The following is a 13,076-nucleotide window of genomic DNA, read 5'->3' on the forward strand; positions in this document are numbered from 1 at the left end:
GATTATATTCTTTGCAGCCAAAGATGGAGAAGCTCTATATAGTCATCAAAAACAAGACTGGGAGCTGACTGCAGCTCAAATTGTGAACTCCATATTGCAAAATTCAGATTTAGAATGAAGAAAGTAGTGAAAACCACTACACCTAATTTAGGTATGACCTAAATCAAATTCCTTATGATTATACAATGGAAGTAACATATAGATTCAAAGGATTATATCTGATAGACAGAGTGCCTGAAGAACTATGGACGCAGGTTCGTGACATTGCACAGGAGGCAGTGATAAAGATCATCCCCAAGAAAAAGAAATACAAAGAAGCAAAACGGTTGTCTGAGGAGACCTTACAAATAGCTGAGAAAAGAACAGAAGCAAAAGGCAAAGAAGAAAAGGAAAGATATACCCATTTGAATGCAGAGTTCCAAAGAATAGCAAGGAGAGCTTCCTCAGTGATCAACGCAAAGAAACAGAGGAAAACAACAGAATGGGAAAGACCAGAGATCTCTTCAAGAAAATTAGAGATACCAAGGGAACATTTCATGCAAAGATGGGCACAATAGAGGACAGAAATGGTATGCATCTAACAGAAGCAGAAGATATTAAGAAGAGGTGGCAAGAATACACAGAAGAACGATGAAAAAAGATCTTCATGACCCAGATTGCCAGGATGGTATGATCACTCACCTAGAGCCAGACATCCTGGAATGTGAAGTCAAGTGGGCCTTAGGAAGTATCACTACAAAAAAAGCTTAGCGGAGGTGATGGAATTCCAGGTGAGCTATTTCTAATCCTAAAAGATTATGTGAAAGTGCTATACTCAGTATGTCAGCAAACTTGGAAAACTCATTGGTAGCCACAGGACTGGAAAAGATCTGTTTACATTCCAATCCCAAAGAAAGGCAATGCCAAAGATTGCTCAAACTACTGCACAATTGCACTCATCTCACACGTTAGCAAAGTAATGCTCAAAATTCTCCAAGCCAGGCTTCAACAGTATGTGAATCGTGAACTTCCAGATGTTCAAGGTGGGTTTAGAAAAAGCAGAAGAACCAGAGATTAAATTGCCAACATTCATTGGATCATCAAAAAAGCAAAAGAATTCCATGAAAACATCTACTTCTGCTTTATTGACTATTCCAAAGCTTTTGACTGTGTGGATCACACCAAACTGTGGAAAATTCTGAAAGATATGGGAATACCAGACCACCTGACCTGCCTCTTGAGAAATCTGTATGCAGGTCAAGAAACAATAGTTAGAACTGGACATGGAATAACAGACTGGTTCCAAATTGGGAAAGGGATACGTCAAGGCTGTATTTTGTCACCCTACTTATTTAACTTATATACAGAGTACATCATGAGAAATGATGGGCTGGATGAAGCACTAGCTGGAATCAGGACTGCTGAGAGAAATATCAATAACCTCAGATATGCAGATGACACCACCCTTATGGAAGAAACTGAAGAGGTGCTAAAAAGCCTCTTGATGAAAGTGAAAGAGGAGAGTGAAAAAGTTGGCTTAAAGCTCAACATTCAGAAAATGAAGATCATGGCATCTCGTCCCATCACTTCATGGGAAATAGATGGGGAAACAGTACAAACAGTGTCATACTTTATTTTGGGGGTCTCCAAAATCACTGCAGATGGTGATTGCAGCCATGAAATTAAAAGACGCTTACTCCTTGGAAGAAAAGTTATGACCAGCCTAGATAGTATATTCAAGAGCAGAGACATTACTTTGCCGACTAAGGTCCATCTAGTTAAGGCTATGGTTTTTCCTGTGGTCATATATGGATGTGAGAGTTGGACTGTGAAGAAAGCTGAGCGCTGAAGAATTGATGGGTTGGAACTATGGTGTTGGAGAAGACTCTTGAGATTCCCTTGGACTGCAAGGAGATCCAACCTGTCCATTCTGAAGGAGATCAACCCTGGGATTTCTTTGGAAGGAATGATGCTAAAGCTGAAGCTCCAGTACTTTGGACACCTCACGCGAAGAGTTGACTCATTGGAAAAGACTCTGATGCTGGGAGGGATTGGGGGCAGGAGGAGAAGGGGACGACCCAGGATGAGATGGCTGGATGGCATCACGGACTTGATCGATGTGAGTCTGAGTGAACTCCAGGAGATGGTGATGGGCAGGGAGGCCTGGCGTGCTGCGATTCATGGGGTTGCAAAGAGTCGGACACGACTGAGCAACTAAACTGAATGAACTGAAAATCACTGTAGATGGTGACTGCAGCCATGAAATTAAAAGATGCTTACTCCTTGGAAGAAAAGCTTTGACCAACCTAGACAGCATATTAAAAAGCAGAGACATTACTTAGCCAACAAAGGTCCGTCTAGTCAAGGCTATGGTTTTTCCAGTAGTCATGTTTGGATGTGAGAGTTGGACTATAAAGAAAGCTAAGTGCCGAAGAACTGATGCTTTTCAACTGTGGTGTTGGAGATGACTCTTGAGAGTCCCTTGGACTGCAAGGAGATCCACCCAGTCAATCCTAAAGGAAGTCAGTCCTGAGTATTCATTGGAAGGACTGATGCTGAAGCTGAAAGTCTAATACTTTGGCCACCTGATGTGAAGAACTGACTCATTGGAAAAGACCCTGATGCTGGGAAAGATTGAAGGCAGGAGGAGAAGGGATGACAGAAGATAAGATGGTTGAATGGCATCACGAACTTGATGGACATGAGTTTGAGCAAGCTCCGGGATTTGTTGATGGACAGGGAAGCCTGGCATGCTGCAGTCCATGGAGTCACCAAGAGACAGACAGGACTGAGTGGCTGAACTGAACTGAACTGAGTGCATATAATAAACAGGGTGGGAGGGGGGAGTTGAAATTTCTTCACTACAATATTTCAATTTTTCCCTTAATTTGATAGCTAACTGGTATAAGCATGCCAATGAACTAATCCCATCATACATTTTCAACCAGTTATTCCCATTTAATTTGGATCCTCCAAGTCCTGGCCTTCAGCATTTATCCACATCACAGTCACATTCTTTGAACTGGAATGTACTGCAGTACCCTACCCACAATTCCCCTCCATCATCCATCCCTTACTCTTCAGAATAACATTGTAAAAACATTATCAAACAAACTTGACCAGGTCTTGCTCCTGCTTAAAACCTTGTCATGTCTTTCTAATGTCCTCAAGAAAAAAACCCAAATAGTCCCAAGTAAAATTAATCATTCATGTCTATATATTCATTGAAAGTAATCATTAATACCTATTCTTCTTCATCAATTCTCCCTTTCCAAAATCCTATTCCTCTACAACAAGCAGAGTTGCAATTTACAGTTTACAGTCATGCATAATATAATTGTCCTTGAAAATCTCTTAGGAAGGAGCCATAGTAAAGACTTATTCTGTGTCAATCCAAAATGTCCAGCTTCTCCTCCATCTTTGAAATGATTAAAATTTAGAGAGGAAATCAGAGTTCTGTTTCCCACTGAATGCAAGGACATATATAATATTTCTGTCCTGTGTTGATGGACAGAACCATCCAGCATTTTCAAAAATTATCACTCTTGGCTCAGCATAAACATTTTAAATCACATAAAGGCATACAAGATTCATTTCAACTCATCACTGGCAGGTACACACTACTTTCTGCCTCCCAAGTTGCTGTTTTTGACACTGACCAAACTCTCTCACCAACCTATTCTTGCACTATTTCCACAGCCTTTCATTAACTGATTTCTATCTCTGGCTCCTGCAGCCCAGAAAAATCTTTCTAAAATACAAATCTGCTCAAGTCCATGATTAAAATTCTGTGACTGCTTCTGATTGCCTAGGATATGATAAACCCCACATTCCTTAGCATAGCATACAAGTCCTATCAGTTCAGCTACTTACTACATGTCCTTCCTATGTGCACACTGGCATCACGAGCCTACAGTATCCAGAGAAGTAACATAAATGAATGAAGAAAGAATAGCAGACATTGTAGAGAAGTAGGAAACCACAGAGCCTATCTAGAGCTATGCAGTATGGCCATCTCTTTTTGATCAGACTCTAGACTTTTTAAAGAGGAATCTTCTAATTTCTCAAAGTTAAAACAAATTTAATTTTTGGAAAACTCCTGGGCACTTCAAAAAAAAAAAAAAAATCCAAAATTTTTGTTTCAGGCCAAATCTGAAATACGGCTCACCAGTCTGTAACTCTGCTTTACATTTTGGTATAAATTCTTGGGAATTTAGTTCAAATATTTAGTTCAGCCTGATAAAGTCAGCCTACCACTCTCTATTCTTTGGCCTTGGGACACTCACCGAGGTTCTTACAATATAGCTATCATTGATTAAATGTTGTCCACATTCTGGGTACAGGGCTCAGCATACAATAGACACAATCTCAATCAATCTGTTTCCTTTCCACAACTCTCTGCTTTACCTTTATTTATTTTATTTTACATATGGGAAAGAATGAGCATGGAGAGACAAACTAACTTATCTAGTATTATGTCTAATGAGGAAAGAAAGCAGTCTCACATTAATTTAGTCTTATCCCAAAGACCAAGGTATTAAAAATTACAATCTTTATCACATTGCAATTTCTTTTTGTTGTGATCTCCCACCAACAGCACAAAAAATCTGGATCTCTTCAAGAGTCAAAACTGATTTTACTCTCCATTGCATGGTAATGCTTCGGATCCCTAATCATCAAGATTACAGATCCTTCCTCCATCAGTCTATTCATCTGTTCATTCATTTACTTAATTATCCAACACTCTCTGAGCACCTACTATTCACTCTGATATGACTTTGACTTGGAGACTTGTTGACGGCTCAGTCTGTGGATGTCCCTGTATGGGTGGTTGGAAGAGTCACAAAGGAGATAAATATAAACATGTGCTTCAGGTTAGTGCAGGCCACCACCTAAGCCCTCTGCCTCAGAAGCCAGATCTACTGAGTTTGGATGCCAATTCTGCCCTTACTAGCTGTGTAATTTGGGGCAAACTATTAATACTTTGCTTATCTGGGCCTCAGTTTCCTTATCTGTTGTTATCAAAACTTAACTTACTGGCTTTTTTGAGTACTAAGTGAGTTCATACAAATAAAGCTCTTCAGTTCAGTTCAGTTGCTCGGTCATGCCCGACTCTTTGTGACCCCATGAATTGCAGCACGCCAGGCCTCCCTGTCCATCACCAACTCCCAGAGTTCACTCAGACTCACCTCCGTCGAGTCCCTGATGCCATCCAGCCATCTCATCCTCTGTCATCCCCTTCTCCCCCTGCCCCCAATCCCTCCCAACATCAGAGTCTTTTCCAATGAGTCAGCTCTTCGCATGAGGTGGCCAAAGTACTGGAGTTTCAGCTTTAGCATCATTCCTTCCAAAGAAATCCCAGGGCTGATCTCCTTCAGAATGGACTGGTTGGATCCATTTGCAGTCCAAGGGACTCTCAAGAGTCTTCTCCAACATCACAGTTCAAACGCATCAGTTCTTCAGCGCTCAGCCTTCTTCACAGTCCAACTCTCACATCCATACATGACCACAGGAAAAACCATAGCCTTGACTAGACGGACCTTTGCTGGCAAAGTGATGTCTCTGCTTTAGCTCTTAGGATCCAAATAAATTAGTAAGTATTATTGATTAGTCTTATGTCTCCACATGGCTAGGCTGTAGTAGCTAGTTGTTTGGTCAAGCACCAGTATAGATGTTGATGTTAAGGTATTTTTTAAAGATGTGAAAGTCATTCAGTCATGTTCTGACTCTTTGAGAACCCATGGGTTGTAGCATGCCAGGCTCCTCTGTCCATGGAATTCTCCAGGCCACAATATTGGAGTAGGTAGTCATTCCCATCTCCAGGGATCTTCCCAACTCAGGGATCAAATCCAGGTCTCCTGCATTACAGGCAGATTCTTTACTGTCTGAGCCACCAGGGAAATCCAAGAATACTGGAGTGGGTAGCCTATCCCTTCTACAGGGGATCTTCCCAACCCAGGGATTGAACTGGGATCTCCTGCATTGCAGGCAGATTCTTTATCAGCTGAGCTACCAGGGGAGCTCCTTTTTAGAAACAACTGAGTAACTTGACTTTCACTTTTCACTTTCATGCATTGAAGAAGGAAATGGCAACCCACTCCAGTGTTCTTGCCTGGAGAATCCCAGGGATGGGGGAGCCTGGTGGGCTGCCATCTATGGGGTCACGCAGAGTCGGACATGACTGAAGTGACTTAGCAGCAGCAGCAGCAGCAAAGCCACTGAACTGAACTGAACATTTAAATCACTAAACTTTGAGTAAAGCACATTGCTCTCCATAATGTGGGCAGGCCTCATCTGATCAGTTGAAAGCCTTCAGAACAGAACTGATGTTTCAGGGGATAAAAAAGGAATGCTCCAGACTGCAAGATTTTGAACTCAAGAATCCAATATCAACTTTTATCTGAGTCTCCAGTTTGCTGGCCTAACTCTACAAATTTTGGTCTTGGCAGCTTTCACAGTTTCATGAGTCAACTCTAAAATAAAGAATAATTAGAATGAATAAAGGATAAATAAATAGTTATTTGAAATACATCTATCCTCCTCTATATATATATACATATAATATTATAACATATATATAAGATATTATTAATATCTTCCCTGCTTCCAAGTTAGAACAGTTGGTAAAGAATCCACCTGCCAACGCAGGAGACATGAGAGACACAGCTTCAATCCTTGGATCGGGAAGATCCATCCCCTGGAGAAGGAAATGGCAACCCACTCCAGTATTCTTGCCGGGAAAATTCCATAGACAGAAAAGCCTGATGGGCTACAGTCCATGGGGTCACAAAGAGTCAGATACAAGTCAACACACATGTGCACGTTATAACTTGTCAAACATTATGTTCAATATAAGGATGATCTATCTACCTATATCTATATTTCCTATTGATTATGTTTCTCTGGAGAACGTTGCCTTATACAGTTAGTGTTATATTAAAGATATTTAAAGTAAGATATCACAATTTGACCTTGATTATTGATTATCAAACTAGGGGGTTATTTCTAACATCCCTGATGTTTAAAAGGAAACCTTCCCCCAAACAGAACACAAACAAAATAAAGTAAGCGAACAGTCCTTCACCAACTTGCTTCAAAGTAAGTTTTTATGATTCAAAGAGTCAATTTAATAGCAGAATTCCATCTTTTTTTCTCTCTCCCTCTTTTTTTCCTCTGAGGAGATAGATCTTTGAGGCTGGGAGTTTATGGGGGGACCTAAGAAAGAAATTTGAGTCCACATAACAAGACAAAGACTTGTTACAACTCACAAACTAAGGATTTTCCCACTTAACTCTTGAAGAACTATGCTGATCTGCAGTAATTTGGTATCATGACTCCATCCTCCCTCTGCTCCTGGCTCACCCCATTGTAGAAAAAGCCCCTTGGCCTTTAGTTCTTGCCAAGGACTCGGAGGGGAAAACTGTCCAGGGCCACGAGATGGAGCTTAGACATCTCATCTAAAATCCCCACCCCTCTCATTGTTGCCTTTTCAACTTCTGAACATAAAATTATATCTGCCTGCTAGAAACAGTTCATATCCTGTCACCAAGTTTCAACTATGAATGACATTAAGTGAGATTCTAATAGAATGAAGGCAAGAAAAAGTCTTTCTGAACAAATGTATCATTTGTAAGTGGCTGGGTTAATAAATATATCTGTTCTACCTGATCTAATAACCATTATTCTATGTGCTTACTATGTACTAACTGCTGTCAGAAGTAATGTACACATATTAGCTTATTTAACATCACAACACAATAAAGTTTTACTTCTTCATTTGAAAGAGGAAAAATCTAATGCTCAAACATGTTGCATAAATTTTCTAAAGTTATTCTGCTCCTAGGTGATAGAATTAGGATTCAAATGTTTGTGTTTTAAACCATACAACTTGCTATCTCCTCTAAAACCCCAAGGGGATTCAAAGGACTGTTTAAAGTCATAGTTATGACAGGAAAGCACCAACATTCTTAGTATTGGTAATCTTCATGTTCTAATACTAGAATTCATGTTAAACTTTCACACTTGTGCTCTGATTCTTCTCATGAGCCCTAAATAATTTTAGTCAATTGTTTACTTAGAAATATGTTCATCCACTTTGCTTTTATGATCTGAGAAGCCCTGAAAAGTCAATAGTAACACACATTGTCCCTAAGTGAAACAATTACCTTCCAACAACTTTTGCATTTCTCATCATTCACCATTTCTAGGATGCTACCTCTTGGGACTGTGTTTCTTTGTCTCTTCTATCACCCATAGTCTCACCTTTACTTCCATCTCTCTGTGTATGTCTTGTACTAATTCCTGTTCTCAGGATCATGGTTGAGCTCAAGTATTAGTCACATATGGAGTAAACCAGCAGACTACTTGCTGTTTTCACTCATATTTCCCTCCTTGACAGCAACACTCTCACCACATGCTTCCAGATCCCCAAAGTGCAGAATCGTAGTGGGCAGCAGCAGAGATTAAGAAAAGACAGGAAGAAGCAGGAAGTCAGTCATAGTGCGGAGAAAAACACATGATAAGGATGGCTAATCCTTAAAAGCCAAGGACCCTTAGTTGATTTGATTGACAAGGGAACTCCTGTAGACAGTTTAAAGGTGCAAGCTTTAGGGTCAAAGTGTATAGTCGGGAACCCCAGCATTTACCAAATCCAGTGCTGGAAACATGATCTGACATCTCTATGTCTCTGTCACCTCACATCAGTTCAGTTCAGTTGCTCAGTCATGTCCGACTCTTTGTGACCCCATGAACCACAGCACACCAGGCCTCCCTGTCCATCAGCAACTCCCGGACTCACCCAAACCCATGTCCATCGAGTTGGTGATACCATCCAACCATCTCATCCTCTGTCGTCTCCTTCTCTTCCTGCCCTCAATCTTTCCCAGTATTAGGGTCTTTTCAAATGAGTCAGATCTTCACATCAGGTGGCCAAAATATTGGAGTTTCAGCTTTAGCATCAGTCCTCCAATGAGCACCCAGGACTGATCTCCTTCAGGATGCACTGGTTGGATCTCCTTGCAGTCCAAGAGACTCTCAAGAGTCTTCTCCAACACTGCAGTTCAAAAACATCAATTCTTCAGCACTCAGCTTTCTTTATAGTCCAACTCTCACATCCATACATGACCACTGGAAAAATCATAGCCTTGACTAGACGGACCTTTGTCGGCAAAGTAATGTTTCTGCTTTTGAATATTCTGTCTAGGTTGGTCATAACTTTTCTTCCAAGGAGTAAGCATCTTTTAATTACATGGCTGCAATCACCATCTGCAGTGATTTTGGAGCCCAGAAAAATAAAGTCTGATACTGTTTCCACTGTTTCCCCATCTATTTCCCATGAAGTAATGGGACCAGATGCCATGATCTTAGTTTTCTGAATGTTGAGCTTTAAGCCAACTTCTTCACTCTCTACTTTCACTTTCATCAAGAGGTTCTTTAGTTCTTCTCCACTTTCTGCCATAAGGGTGGCGTCATCTGCATATCTGAGGTTATTGATATTTCTCCTGGCAACCTTGATTCCAGCTTGTGCTTCGTCCAGCCCAGCATTTCTCATGATGTACTCTGCATATAAGTTAAATAAGCAGGGTGACAATATACAGCCTTGACCTACTTCTTTTCCTATTTGGAACTAGTCTGTTGTTCCATATCCAGTGCTAACTGTTGCTTCCTGACCTGCATATAGGTTTCTCAAGAGGCAGGTCAGGTGGTCTGGTATTCCCATCTCTCTCAGAATTTTCCACAGTTTATTGTGATCCACACAAAGACTTTGGCATAGTCAATAAAGCAGAAATAGATGTTTTTCTGGAACTCTCTTGCTGTTTCGATGAACCAACGAATGTTGGCAATTTGATCTCTGGTTCCTTTGCCTTTTCTAAAATCAGCTTGAACATCTGGAAATTCACAGTTCACCTATTGCTGAAGCCTGGCTTGGAGAATTTTAAGCATTACTTTACTAGTGTGTGAGATGAGTGCAATTGTGTGGTCGTTTGATCCTTCTTTGGCATTGCCTTTCTTTCGGATTGGAATGAAAATTGACCTTTTCCAGTCCTGTGGCCACTGCTGAGTTTTCCAAATTTGTTGGCATATTGAGTGCAGCACTTTCACGGCATCATCTTTCAGGGTTTGAAATAGCTCAACTGAAATTCCATCACCTCCACTAGCTTTTTTTGTAGTGATGCTTCCTAAGGCCCACTTGACTTCACATTCCAGGATGTCTGGCTCTAGGTGAGTGATCACACCATCGTGATTATCTTGGTCGTGAAGATCTTTTTTATATAGTTCTTCTGTGTATTCTTGCCACCTCTTCTTAATATCTTTTGCTTCTGTTAAGTCCCTACTATTTCTGTCCTTTATTGAGCCCATCTTTGCATGAAATGTTCCTTTGGTATCTCTAATTTTCTCGAAGAGATCTCTAGTCTTTCCCATTCTATTGTTTTCTTCTATTTCTTTTCATTGATCACTGAGAAAGGCTTTCTTATCTCTCCTTGCTATTCTTTGGAACTCTGCATTCAAATGGGTATATCTTTCCTTTTCTCCTTTGCTTTTTGCCTCTCTTCTTTTCACAGCTATTTGTAAGGCCTCCTCAGACAGCCATTTTGCTTTTTGCATTTCTTTTTCTTGGGGATGGTCTTGATCCCTGTCTCCGGTACAATGTCACGAACCTCTGTCCATAGTTCATCAGGCATTCTGTCTATCAGATCTAGTCCCTTAAATCTATTTCTCACTTCCACTATATAGTCATAAGGGATTTGATTTAGGTCATACCTGAATGGTCACCTCACATAGGAGTTGGTATATATAAACCTCTGTTTATACTTCATATTTAAAGACCAATGTCTGTAAGTTGTTTTTCCTCTTTAAGTTGATGGATTTCTGGTGAACCATTATCTCACTATTTGCTCTGAGGGAAGGACAAGAAACTAGACAGGATTAGATATGCCAGAGATGGCATGGATCACAGTGGAGTAAACAGCATCAACCACAGCCTCACAAATATGCCGTGGGTAATGAAGTAATCAGTCTCACACAGACCTGGACTGAAAAAACAAAAAACATGCGGCCATACTGACCACAGAGTTCATCCCTTTAATTCCCTGACAACTGTAGGTTGATAAAAACAGGTCCTGAAGTGAAGCGAAGTGAAGTCGCTCAGTCGTCTCCGACTCTTTGCGACCCCATGGACTGTAGCCTCCCAGGCTCCTCCGTCCATGGGATTTTCCAGGCAAGAGTGCTGGAGTGGGTTGCCATTTCCTTCTCCAACTCTAATCTAAAAAACAAAGACAAAAATTTAATAGTCTTAATTCTGAATTGACTGGAACAAAAAGATAAGACTATTTGATTCACATGATGGTAGTCTAGTCCTAAGCAAAGTCTGAGAACCTCTCCTGAGCTTAACAGTCCTGGGGAATAAATAAATCAAATGTGATTGATATCTCTCACAGGACCCTACAGAACATTCATCTGGGTATAGAAAGAATTAAGAACTGTGGGCCCAGACTCTGAGGACTTAGCCTGGATGTGGTCCTGCGTTACAAATCAGCCTGAGAGCCTTCCCAGGGTCTGAAGGGGCTTTCAGATAAGGAAGGACACCACTTGCTTAATTCCTGCTTATCCCAAATTAATCTCTTCATCTAGCTTATGCATTACCCTTTTCATTGGTGGTGGTGGTGGTTGTTTAGTTGCTAAATTGTGTCCAATCCTATTGAGACCCCAAGGACTGTAGCCTACCAAGCTCCTCTGTCCATGTGATTTACCAGGCAAGAATACTGTAATGGGTTGCCATTTCCTTCTCCAGGGGATCTGCCCGACCCAGGGATCAAACCTGCATTTCCTACATTGCAAGATTATTCTTTACTACTAAGCCACCAAGGAAGTCCACCCTCTTCATTGCTAGTCCTTAAATCTCCATGCAGACTTGTCCTTTGAATTTAAACCTTCCTAAGGTATCTGATGATAGCCAGGTGGAAATGAGGGTGGTGGGGCTTGGGGGTTTTTGCTTTTCTATATTTTTTTTAAAAGTGTAGTTTTAGTCTCACAGCAAGATTGAGCAGAAGGTGCAGAGATTCCCATATTCTGTCTCACCTCACACATGCATAGCTTCCCCTCCTGCACCACCAACATTCCCCAAATGGCAGAGTTCTCGTCACCCCTCTCAATCACACTATGAAAATTTTTTTAACTCCCTCTTTAATACAAACTGGCAGTTGCCATAGGAAATATTGAAACATATCTTGTTTTCCCTTTTGCAAGTTTATTTCTGCCTGGGAGGTGCTTCTGTTTTTATTAAAACCATAAAAGCTTCTCCTCCCACCACACTGGCACCACACACACAAAGAGGTTGAGAAAACATTTTAATTATTCCAAACCACAGCATCTGAAGTACACTTCTGAGTAACTACAAAGAAGGAAGCTTTAGAGACCCACAGAGCAAAAGTAAAGGCTAACTAAACTAAAATCTGAGATTCTGGCCACATCCAGTCACACTGCAAAAGCCAGAACTTGGACTTCTAATCCCAGGACAGGTCTCTATGTGGGGGGAGGGGGGGTACTTTTTAGATGCTGTCACCTCTGATGAATAACATCAGAGAAACACCCTTTGGAGGGGCAGGGGCAGGGGCCTGGGTGGCCAGGTCCCTCTGAGAATGAATCACTGCTCTAAGACAAAGTGCTGTGAGAAACAAGGTGATGATGATGATGCGTGTGTGTGTTCAAGTGTAGGAATGGTGGAAGGTAGGCTGGGTGGTGTGGGTGTGTACAAGTGCAGGGGTAGGGGTGGGTAGGCTGTATTTCCATAAGGATGGGTGTGTGTGTTCAGTCAAGTCCTGCTCACTGAGGTACTTTTTGAGCCCCCATAATCTATAACCGACTCAGCTCCTCTGTCCATACAATTTTCCAAGCAAGAAAGCTGGAGTGAGTTGCCATTTCCTTCTCCAGGGGATCTTCCAGACCCAGGGACTGAACCCGTGCCTCTTGCCTTTCCTGCATTGGCAGGCAGATTTTTTTTACTGCTGCGCCACCAGGGAAGCTCAAAGGACATATATTTCGGTCAAGCTAAGATGTAGTTGGGCAGAGTGGGCTGAGAACCAGAGTACTGCATATGC

Source organism: Budorcas taxicolor, chromosome 1 (assembly GCF_023091745.1).
Source record: "Budorcas taxicolor isolate Tak-1 chromosome 1, Takin1.1, whole genome shotgun sequence".
NCBI classification, from domain to species: Eukaryota; Metazoa; Chordata; class Mammalia; order Artiodactyla; family Bovidae; genus Budorcas; species Budorcas taxicolor.